Source organism: Sinocyclocheilus rhinocerous, unplaced genomic scaffold, assembly GCF_001515625.1.
Source record: "Sinocyclocheilus rhinocerous isolate Xijiao unplaced genomic scaffold, SAMN03320098_v1.1 scaffold275, whole genome shotgun sequence".
Taxonomy (NCBI): Eukaryota; Metazoa; Chordata; class Actinopteri; order Cypriniformes; family Cyprinidae; genus Sinocyclocheilus; species Sinocyclocheilus rhinocerous.
The window spans coordinates 142,699-154,250 of NW_015659967.1; the positions used below are offsets into that span (position 1 = coordinate 142,699).

The 11,552-nt window shown below is 44.4% G+C and overlaps 1 protein-coding gene across 1 annotated transcript in view; it reads right to left on the bottom strand.

Moving 5' to 3' along the window:
• Window positions 1-11,552, bottom strand: part of rai1 (retinoic acid induced 1) — a 56,102-nt gene that overhangs the window by 12,301 nt on the left and 32,249 nt on the right. The gene's annotated exons all lie outside the window — the stretch shown is intronic.

The window sequence follows — 11,552 nt, forward strand, 5'->3', positions numbered from 1 at the left end:
TGTGTTCATGAGGACCATGTATACAAACAAACAAAGCATTTTATTATTGGTTCATGAAGTATTATATTAAAATAAAACAGCATTATATTCAATATTGTGCATGTGCAATAAAAGGATTCTATTATTGGTGTTACTTTGTTTTTGATCTGCGCTATTTGCATATATCTTGCCCAGTAATTTGATACAGTTGGCAATGCGATTTTCTGGTAATATTCTTTTCTCTCAGCAGTGAGTTCAAAGTAGCAAGTGTGTGTTTTGTAGGCATAGATGGAGGCTGTTCTATTTCTCCACTCCAGTGCTGTAGGCCTGTCGAGGGATGGCCGCCCAGTCCCATCAGACACACACATTATTCATCTCACTAGCGCACTGTCTGAAGCCATCAGGCCCAAGAGCAACGTACTCCCCTCTTAGCAGCCTCCCGAGAGGCCCCACCATCCACTACTGCTTCAGTTGTGCTTGTTTGCTGCTTTGCTTGTTTACACAGTGACCCAAATAGGACCACTCGGGATCTATGCTTTAAGCCTTGAAAAATGCATACAGTATGTGTTGGAATGTACAAGCTGGCCAGAGTGAGCAAGTGACATGACTGATCCTGCTTTCCCTTCCGCATATTATTGCAACTGCATTCATATGTTTAAGATAAACATTAAATTTGTTCCCACACAAAGACTTTTTTCCGGAATCATTGGCATTCAGATCATCTTGCTTGAACATACTGCATGACATCCACTGTGTGCAGCTGATTAAAGACGTGTGTGTGGCTGTCTTGCTGACACAGCCACAGATCTGTTGAGAGCATGGTCTAAAAGGTACAGTAAGTTTTCTAGGTCTGCTGAGAGGGCAGAATTTGTCTCCTGGGGTGCCCAATAATGACAAAGATACTCTTACTGTAGAACTAACCATGACTGTAGCAGCATGGACTGGCCCATATCCAAAATGAGTCCAAATCTATGGCTATATTTCTCAAACTTAGTTTCTGTAGTTCTACAAAGTAGGTGTGAATGGATGCCAACTTTAAAAAACAGATATGTTGGTAAAATTCTATTCCTGTTTCCTTGATTCATAGGTGCTGTTTGCAGTGTTTCTTCTTCATGTTGTATTTTTGAGGCTTTTTGATGCAGAAACAGAGACTGTGGAGGAATATGTTTAAGCCAGCTGTGAGCTCGATGAGCTTCTACGTACTTTAAGGCAGAATTCCCCATGAGATTTTTCACTACAAAATGCAATCATTCATTAACAGTAGAGTGACTGCATGTATAAATAGAATATGCTCTGTTATGTCTGCATGTGTGTTTATCTCAAATGCAGTCAATAACCTTTCCTTGATTACATCACCTCTAGAGGCAGGTTTCACTGTCGCTCTCAGATTGAGCGTTGGGCAATCATGTCTCAATTATGCATTTCCTATGGATTATGCAGGGAATGTTGAAAGGTCTCTTAAAAATATCTAAAATTTCTGAAACATATGAAAGAAGTGAAAATATCTGAAAGAAATATCATTTGTAACTCTAATTTATTATTTAGTACTGAAAAGTACTCTAGTTCTATTCTTTTAGCATTTGTTTATGTCCACTACAGTCACTTACGACGTTCTAATTTGATTTGGAGGATTCCTATGAAGGCTTCATATTGTTTGGAGCACATGCAGTCAAGATCTGAATTAATACAAATTCCCTGCTTTAGAAAAAAGGTGAAGGAATACTCTCACACTGATGGATTTGAGAAATAATAAATCAATAAACCAGCTCTCTGGCATTTTCCGAATCTTTCATAAAACAGCTTAGTTATGAGATTGAGGGGCACAAGGCACAAGAAAGACAATCTGCACATAAGGAGCTTTCAACCAAAGCAAACATTGAGTCAGGAAAGAAGATGCCAAGGAAGAAGGAAAAGAGGGTGGGAGTGAAGGTCAGGGTAGGGGGTCGATTCAATTTCTGCGCAGTCCGTTAAGGACATGAACTGAATTTGAGGATCAAATTTAATCTGTTTCCTGCAAGAACTGCACAGACATACAAGTTAGATGCATTCATTTAGTAAAAACGTACTTTACAACCTGAATCTAAAGGCAAATAGCATGTTCTAGAGACGATTTGGGGTTAAAAAATATTATTATATAAGGTTTTCCAGAGATGGCTCATATGGCTTTGTATGGTTCACAGTGGACTGAAAGATGCTAATCAGATCCGAAGCTTTCAACTGGACTTTCTGTCTTGGCCAGGCGTGAGGCCTATCTCTCAGAGATTGTCATTTTGATTGACATCACTGCGGCTTTTTACTGACCTTTGAAAGAACAGAACCATACAGAGAAACAGCAGTCTCCAGAAAATAAAGGGTGGAAGGCATTATCCGCAATAGACACCTGGAATGTCTAGAACATTCTGTTCTTCTTCACGGTATTTCAAGTGTTGTTGTTTTGCTCACCGATTTACCTTGAAAAAATGGAGTAAATAAGCATATCTGGTCACACTTTATTTTAAGGTCCAATTCTCGCTATTAACAAACCGTTAACTACGACTTTTGCTTCAATAAACTCCTAATTTGCTGCTTATTAATTGTTAGCAAGGTAGTTGGATGTAGAATATGGTCATGCAGAATATGTGCTTTATAAGTATCCTACTAATAAACAGCCAATATGTTAATAATAGGCATACTAATAAGCAACTTGTGAGAATTAGTCCCTATACTAAAGTGTTACCGCATATCTATTACATGACAAAAGGAAAGGTCAATAAAGAGTACACTATTATAGCTTTTCTTAATTACAAATGAATCAGCTTCATGTCTTTTCCAATTTAGTTAAAATATCCCATGTACAATTTTCAATAGTTTGCAGTAAGCATTTCCATCTACACCATATAGTTCTCATTTGCTGTTTCTATTTTGCAGGACAACACTTCACACAAATTAGTTTTAAATTGTACTTACACATTTTTTAAAGAGTTTACTGTATACACAATTTGTCAGTAGTCACTGAAAAAAAGATATGACTTCTTATAGACATTATGTGATAAAAGGATTACGTAAGACCTTTTCAAATGTGGCGATGTTCCACATAACTGTATTTTTACTGACAACCTCATCATTCAAAAATCATGAGTCATAATATCAACAGTGTGATAATGACTGCGGAAGCAGGCGATACTTTAGAATGACTTGCGCAGAAGACACAAATCCTCCAATTAGCTTAGTATTGCGCTCAACGCTTTCCCTCCCGAATACATTGAGTTATTTTGCTGCTTCCTCTATTAAGAGGCTGCAGAGAGTGCCCTTTAAATGCGGAAACCTGCCACCGTTGGCATGGTAACGCTAAGGGGAGCGAAAAAGCAAACCTGCCCTCCCTGCAGTGAAGTGCCTGGTGCCCATTTCATCTGTGCCAGCGGTGCCCAAGGCATCACACCTCAGGGGTCTGAAATAAGAGCTGTTCACAGAGGGTGCTGGGAATGGCATGGTGAGAGCCCTCTCCATGTGATAGATTTTTGTCTGTGAATTAGAGTATGTGATACTAGGCAAAAGACGTGAGGTGTGTGTGTTTGTGAGGACGCAGGTAAATCAGCTCTAAAGCTCCTCTCCGAGAGCCCGAATAAAACCTAAATAAGATTGAAGTGCATGTTTGCACCAGCACGATAGGCTTTAAGCTGCTTTATGGCGGACTTAAACATAAACGCCGACTGCTGATGGCGCACAACATCTCTCAATTCTTAGATACAGCCTCCGTGGCAACAAGGAACAAGCCTGTATGTGCGCATATAACCAGGCACACAGTATCTGGGGAATTGCGAAGCTACATTTAAAAGAACGAGCTGCTATAAATTGGGGCGCGAGGCTGATTGATATTCTTCAGCAGGTCTGCGTGTGCAGGAGAGGGCATTAGCCTAGCAAAGGGGTGAGGTGCAGCAGATGTAGAGAGAGGGAGGTTTTGCGGCAGGTGAGACCGCTGCGCTCTAGTCTCCCAGTGCTGCGCTCCAGTGAAGCAGCTCTCCACTTTGATCTCACCCTCTCTCTGCTGCAGCGCTCCGCTGTGGCCACGCTCTCCACACCCCAGCCCGCACTCACACTCGCTGCATTTTGTTCTCCCAGCGCATTTTCCGTCCCGAAGATCGCTTACATTGATCTTTCAGACGGAATGAGAAGTCTCAAATGGTGGCGTGCCGAGGGATTATTTTCTTTGAGACAGACTTCATCAATAACGCTGGTACAAAGGCACAATGACATTACTGGCCTGAAATGCTATATGCCTTGCTGCGCTCAATAAGGGCACAGTCATTTATTTCTCCCTGTGAGGCATGTCACTTCAGCTCGGCTAATTGATGATGCGAAGCGGTCGCAGTGTCACTCACGCTACCAATATCTCTCTCTCTTTCACACATCTTTTCTTTCTGTCTCATATCTCTGCACCGCACCCCTGCTCTGTCCTATTTTGGCTCCTCCTTAACTACAGATTAACCTTTCTACCCTGAAGCGGGGGACACGCTGGCAGTGACCTTGAGACGAAGCCGTGTGTTGTTGCATTCAGGAGCTGCGGAGCAGTGACAGACAAAGGCCTTGGCTCAAAACCAAATCAGCTGCCTACCTAGATGGTGTTTCTGGGCAACACACGCATTGGTTCTTAGGTGTTTTCTAGTGTTTCCTTAGTGGTTCTTAAAAATGCTGTCTAGTAGGCTTTGATGGCCAAAAATTCTGCACGATATCCAAACATGCTATCTGCGCAGACAAGTCACTACCTCAGCTGACTGCCCCAAAATGCTGCATTTACATATGGTCCCCAAACGCTGTCTAGTGGCGCTTTTCCACTGCATGGTACGGCACGGTACGGCTCAGTACGGTTCACTTTTGGGAGTTTTCCACTGGGTACAGTACCTGGTACCTGGTACTTTTTTTAGTACCACCTCGCCTGGTGCCCATTTCATCTGTGCCAGCGGTGCCCAAGGCATCACACCTCAGGGGTCTGAAATAAGAGCTGTTCACAGAGGGTGCTGGGAATGGCATGGTGAGAGCCCTCTCCATGTGATAGATTTTTGTCTGTGAATTAGAGTATGTGATACTAGGCAAAAGACGTGAGGTGTGTGTGTTTGTGAGGACGCAGGTAAATCAGCTCTAAAGCTCCTCTCCGAGAGCCCGAATAAGACCTAAATAAGATTGAAGTGCATGTTTGCACCAGCACGATAGGCTTTAAACTGCTTTATGGCGGACTTAAACATAAACGCCGACTGCTGATGGCGCACAACATCTCTCAATTCTTAGATACAGCCTCCGTGGCAACAAGGAACAAGCCTGTATGTGCGCATATAACCAGGCACACAGTATCTGGGGAATTGCGAAGCTACATTTAAAAGAACGAGCTGCTATAAATTGGGGCGCGAGGCTGATTGATATTCTTCAGCAGGTCTGCGTGTGCAGGAGAGGGCATTAGCCTAGCAAAGGGGTGAGGTGCAGCAGATGTAGAGAGAGGGAGGTTTTGCGGCAGGTGAGACCGCTGCGCTCTAGTCTCCCAGTGCTGCGCTCCAGTGAAGCAGCTCTCCACTTTGATCTCACCCTCTCTCTGCTGCAGCGCTCCGCTGTGGCCACGCTCTCCACACCCCAGCCCGCACTCACACTCGCTGCATTTTGTTCTCCCAGCGCATTTTCCGTCCCGAAGATCGCTTACATTGATCTTTCAGACGGTATGAGAAGTCTCAAATGGTGGCGTGCCGAGGGATTATTTTCTTTGAGACAGACTTCATCAATAACGCTGGTACAAAGGCACAATGACATTACTGGCCTGAAATGCTATATGCCTTGCTGCGCTCAATAAGGGCACAGTCATTTATTTCTCCCTGTGAGGCATGTCACTTCAGCTCGGCTAATTGATGATGCGAAGCGGTCGCAGTGTCACTCACGCTACCGATATCTCTCTCTCTCTTTCACACATCTTTTCTTTCCGCCTCATATCTCTGCACCGCACCCCTGCTCTGTCCTATTTTGGCTCCACCTTAACTACAGATTAACCTTTCTACCCTGAAGCGGGGGACACGCTGGTAGTGACCTTGAGACGACGCCGTGTGTTGTTGCATTCAGGAGCTGCGGAGCAGTGACAGACAAAGGCCTTGGCTCAAAACCAAATCAGCTGCCTACCTAGATGGTGTTTCTGGGCAACACACGCATTGGTTCTTAGGTGTTTTCTAGTGTTTCCTTAGTGGTTCTTAAAAATGCTGTCTAGTAGGCTTTGATGGCCAAAAATTCTGCACGATATCCAAACATGCTATCTGCGCAGACAAGTCACTACCTCAGCTGACTGCCCCAAAATGCTGCATTTACATATGGTCCCCAAACATGTTGTCTAGGTTAGCTCACTAGATTTTGACACACAGCCCATGTTTATCCACACACCTCTACCCCTTTTGTGCTTTACTCCATCGCATTTCCCATGGGCAGCTTTTGATTCTTCCATTGCTATCAGTTCCCAGCGTGGCATAAGCCGCGTTTCCATGACCCTTCAAATTGCGCAAATTGAAATTGCAAATTGAAGATGCGCCTTAATGGAAACACGTCAATTGTGCAAAAACTCCCATATATCACAAAAAAGTTCTTACGTTCGCATGAGGTGGTTTTTCAGGCAATTCGAAAAAAGGAATATTTCGCAAAACTGCAGTGGTTTTTTTCGCATTTACAACTCACCTGACGTACGTAAAAGTCACATGATCATTCTTTAATGTACTATAACCTCCAATAAACTTAGTCACATAACATTGGTTAATGGAAACGCCGTCATTCCTCAAAAGGTTTTTTTATCAACATTTATAAAATATTTCAAAAGTTTTGCGCAAATCTATAATGGAAACCCGGCTATAGATATCTATCTATCTGTTTACCTCTCTGCCATAATTGTCAGTCTGGCAGTTTAGTGAAAGGACATAACAGTCACTGTACTCTCTCTGAATGACAAATCTGCGTATCTCTGAAGCTTGGCCACAAGATCGTGCCAATTTGATCTATTTTACATAGCAGATCATCATTTCATCTCACGCCCCTCGGAGAGAGAACCATCAAAGAGAGTTGCTCTCTGCTCCAGCAATGACAGCTGACATGGACACTCACTTGGCTTGGGCTCTTAGGTTGGTCTAAATGCAGGATGAGTGAAAGAACTGGCTGGAATTCAAGGTTGCCAGGTAGAGGATGCACAATAAAGGACATTATAATACAATTAAAGGAAAAAAGAAGAAAGCGGTGTAAAACTAACTGGTGGCAAGGTTTGGAGGGTAGCAGAGGTGCACATGCTGGGGTCTTTTCTATTTTGTGGCAGAACCTCGGGCGATTCCCGGAAGGTGCCCTTGATGTTCCCGGTCTCTTCATGCTCCATGTATGTCATCCCAACTTTCTGTCTTATCAACCACCGTCCTGTTACCTGAGGAATGAGCAGGGGAATTTTCTAGCGCTGAAAATCCAGATGGACTGACACTAAAAGCCTCTCTTTCAGCAATCCACTGACAGCATGGATGAAATCAGAGCAGGGTGAAGGGGTAGACTGCAGGCAAAGCGGGAATGAGATAGTAGATGAGGAAGGGAGGGAGGGATAGATGGTTGAAGATGGAATGGAGATCGTTTATTGCCAGGCAGTTTTGTCATTGATTTCCCTCCCCCCCTCTTTTCTTCTTGGCACCCTCATCTAGTGGAATCAAATTGACTTTGGAACGAGGCTCCCAATGTCTTGTAAAATCCTGTTTGGGATCTATTGTTTGGCTTCTTTTAGACCCTAATGCTGACCGCCTCCACACGCCTCTGTACTCACTTCCTTCGGAACGCAAATGCACACATCCATGCAACAACATGCTCTTTGACAGCGCGTACGGGTCGTTCTATCTTGCCAAGGCTGGGGTGGGTGGTGGGGGAGAGGATTTGCTCTTTGAAAAGTGCCCAACGATTCGATTGCTCTGTCAGAAATGCTTTCTCTGATGCTCAGAGAGTCCGCGGCTTGCGAATGAGGTCCAAGACAAAGGGACGCACTGGCTTTGGCATATTTATTTCCCGCTCTCTTTCATTCTCATTTTGCTTTTCTCTTGCTGTCTCTCTCTGTCCAAACCTTCTGTGCCGCTGTTTGCTAGGGGGCTGTGAGTGTGTATGTGTGGTGGGGGAGTGTGGACAGGGATGGGTGAGTGAAAATGTGCTGGTGGATCTCAGCCAAGCCAGTAGAGGGCTGGGGGAGTCGGGATTCTTTGTTCTTTGTTGATGAAAAGCGGCATTGGATCCCATCTACCTCAGCCTGACATCAGGGCACTTCACAAGCAGCCAGTTCACCGAGATTATATTAAACCCAGGCCCAAAGTACTACAGTCGCCCTAATTAAACTTTAATCTCCAATACCACACAAATTACCTGCAACGTAATTGAGCGAAGAGCCGTGGTTTAAAGAGGGCTGTGTTTGCGGCTGCAAGCTAAAGGGGCTGGATGCAGGGATAGACTGAAGGTCATGTCCTCCTGCTGGGGAAACGTCTCTTTCTCTCTCTTCTTTTTTGAGCGGATAGAGGACAGTGGTGTCCGTGCTGCTCTGAAAATGGAGCATTCAGCTGAGGCTCCTGTCTGACTCAATGTGCCCTGCACCTGGGTGAAGTCTATACAATAGCACTCCAGTTCGCTGTCTCTCATCTGCCTGTCTCATACTGTCACCCTCTATCCCTTTCTAATGCAGTCCTTGAGCCAGTATTCTCTCTCTTTCACCAACAGATCTCATTTGGTTATCTTCAAATTTCCTGTGCAGAAATGTGTGTGTGTGCATGCAGTGTTGTAATTAAGAAATACGATTGATTGCTGTTGATTTGACATTGGGACAGCAGGTGTGTGAAACACCACCCTCAAGCATTTCAAGACCCATTCAAAGAGAAGATCTTTAATATGAGCCAGGCTAGTTTTTTCTCCCTTAGACACAATCCTTGAAGACTGCAAAGAGAGTTTCACAGAGATGAGCTTTGGAGGAAAGGGAGATAAATATGGCAAGAGCAACACATAAACAAGACAATGAAAGACAACAACCCGTATGAGCATAACTTGAATAACAAATGCAAATGTTTGGCTAATATATTGCCATGGAGTAATAAGGCCTGTTTCATCATTTGGGTATCTAGCTAAAACTTCCATTCATTCTATAAGATTCTCTTCAAATGTTGCTCTACCATGGTAGCAGCTGACCTGAAAGATATACTGACCATAAAAGACTTTTACAAATACCTGCTGTAGTGCCCCTTGTGGCAATGCTGAGAAAGCACATTTTGGAACTCTACAAAGTGTGAAATCGAATTTGCATATTTGCATGAAGTATGTTTCAGGCCTTAGCCTAGCTGCTTTGGAGATTCTGCAGTCATTTTTATAAACTGGACCAACTACGAATAGCAGCTATGAGGGTTTGAGGCTGAGATGAAATGTGTTTGCGTGCTTGTTTGTGTTTTCAGGGGAGGGTTGTGTGTTTGTGCATAGTGGTTTGTGCTAGGGCTGTGTATGCACATACATGAGCTCTGGGTGATAAATGTGTGTGTAGTGCATGACAGGTTGTTTTAGGATATTAACTCAGCGGCTCAGTGTACGCCTCACAGGCTCCTGACTCACTGCTGTTTGGGTGTTTTAACCAAGTATATCAGCACAGCTGAGCCTCCCTGGAGAGGTACCATCAATCTGAAAATATTTTTACCCTAAGCAACATTCAGTACCTCTCTTCACAGTGCTGTTTATGTGTGACTTTCATGATGCACGTCTTGGGGTCTTGAATGGTTGCAGGACTTTTACACCCCAAATCTGATTCAAAACCAACACAGTTCGACACAAAAATTTCAAAGCCATTTGACAGCTTTATGTGTGGAAAAGAGCAAAAATTATGAATCATAAATGTTCCATTATTGTATGTTTTAGTTGGAAAAGAGCAGTGTGCACATTCTTCAAATTTTCTCCTTTTGTGTTCCATGGAAGAAAGTCAGAACGACATGAGGGTGAATATATGATCACAGAATTTCCTTTTTTGGGGGTGAACTAACCTTTTAATTCACAACCCAAATAAAACCCTGCATATTTAGATCAAGTAGTCCATGCAAATCCTGTCTTGTGAGTACGGCTCAGATGAAGGTCTCTTAAAGGCATTGGCATTCGCCTCTGCTGGGTGCTTTGACACAGCGCCACGCAGGAGTCGTGTCTGCACATACATTCTCTGACAGCTTAGAGCTTTGAGGCTGGAGAACACTGTCTCTCCCTCACAAGATCCCCATCCTCACACATGCGAGAGAGAGAGACAGAGATGTAGCGGTGGGGGGAGTTGTGCGTGAAAAGCGTGAAAGCAAATGATGCCATCGGCCTGCTAAGTCTCTCACCAGAAGGCGCAAACAGCCGTGCCTGAGAAAGCAGCTTAACATCACACATAGGAAATTCAGGGCTGCGGTGCGACAGTGGTGCCGCTGTAGGGCGTGGAGCAGATGCAGATGCCAGCAACTAATGCAAAGATTGGCAGCAGCTACGGCGATCATCGGCGGTGCGACGAGGTGAGCGGCGTGACGCTGACTGCGGAACTGCAGCAGGATTTCCATTCACCCGTGGATTCAGGTGCACGCCGCCGTGTGCGTCTTGAATAACTGATTGGAAGCTGGAGGCACAGCAGGTTTGAAAGCCCCCCTCCTCGCCAGCCTGGCCCATTTGCATAGGATGCTCGATTTGCATACATATGAGGTGAAAGAAAGGACTTGTGTGCAAGAGATATGCATTTCTCTATTGAGAATAGATCGGAAAAGAGAGAAGCCTTTTCATCAATTGTCATAGGAGCCTCCTCTCTTTGTCTATCTCCCTGAACATAGCTAACACCTCAGAGAGCTCAGATGAGACCTCCATTAAAATTCTCTCTTTCTCGGTCCTGTCTGCATGAAAGAAAGGTGGTGACAGTGAAGGGAGAGAGGGAGCGCCGGGCTGACAGCATGCATGTGTGCGTGGGTGTGCGTGCTCCAGCTGGCTATGCGCTGCCGTGGCGGCTCTCCGCTGCAATCCCTCAGTTCAAACGCATTGATTCGCTCTGAAGCCTCAATTCGCCCCTACAGACGTGGCCACAACACCTACAGCAAGCATGTGTCCCCTCCCCCAGCTTAGACATACATGCTGGTTTGTAGGAAAAATCATGGATTTAAACACAGCACCCGTACGATCAAGGAGCTTTGATATAGTGTGTATAATTTCGATGTAATTCAGAAGAAATTTACACCACAAGGCATGAGATGCAGTGCAATATTGTGAATAGTCACAACTAAAAGGTGTTTTAAAGGGGTGGTTGATTGCAATTTCACTTTTTTAATGTTAGTTAGTGTGTAATGTTGCTGTTTGATCATAAACAATATCTGCAAAGTTACGAAGCTGAAAGTTCAATGCAAACGGAGATATTGTCTTTTAAAATTCTGGCAGTTTAATGCCTACAAAAACAACTGGTAAGGGACTACAACGAGTTACTTCCCGGGTCCGTTACGTCAAGAACCCAGAATTTTACATAAACCCCGCCTCCGGGAACACGCAGCAAAGGGGGCGAGGCCATGCTGCGCTGCTTTAGAGAAGAGGAAGAG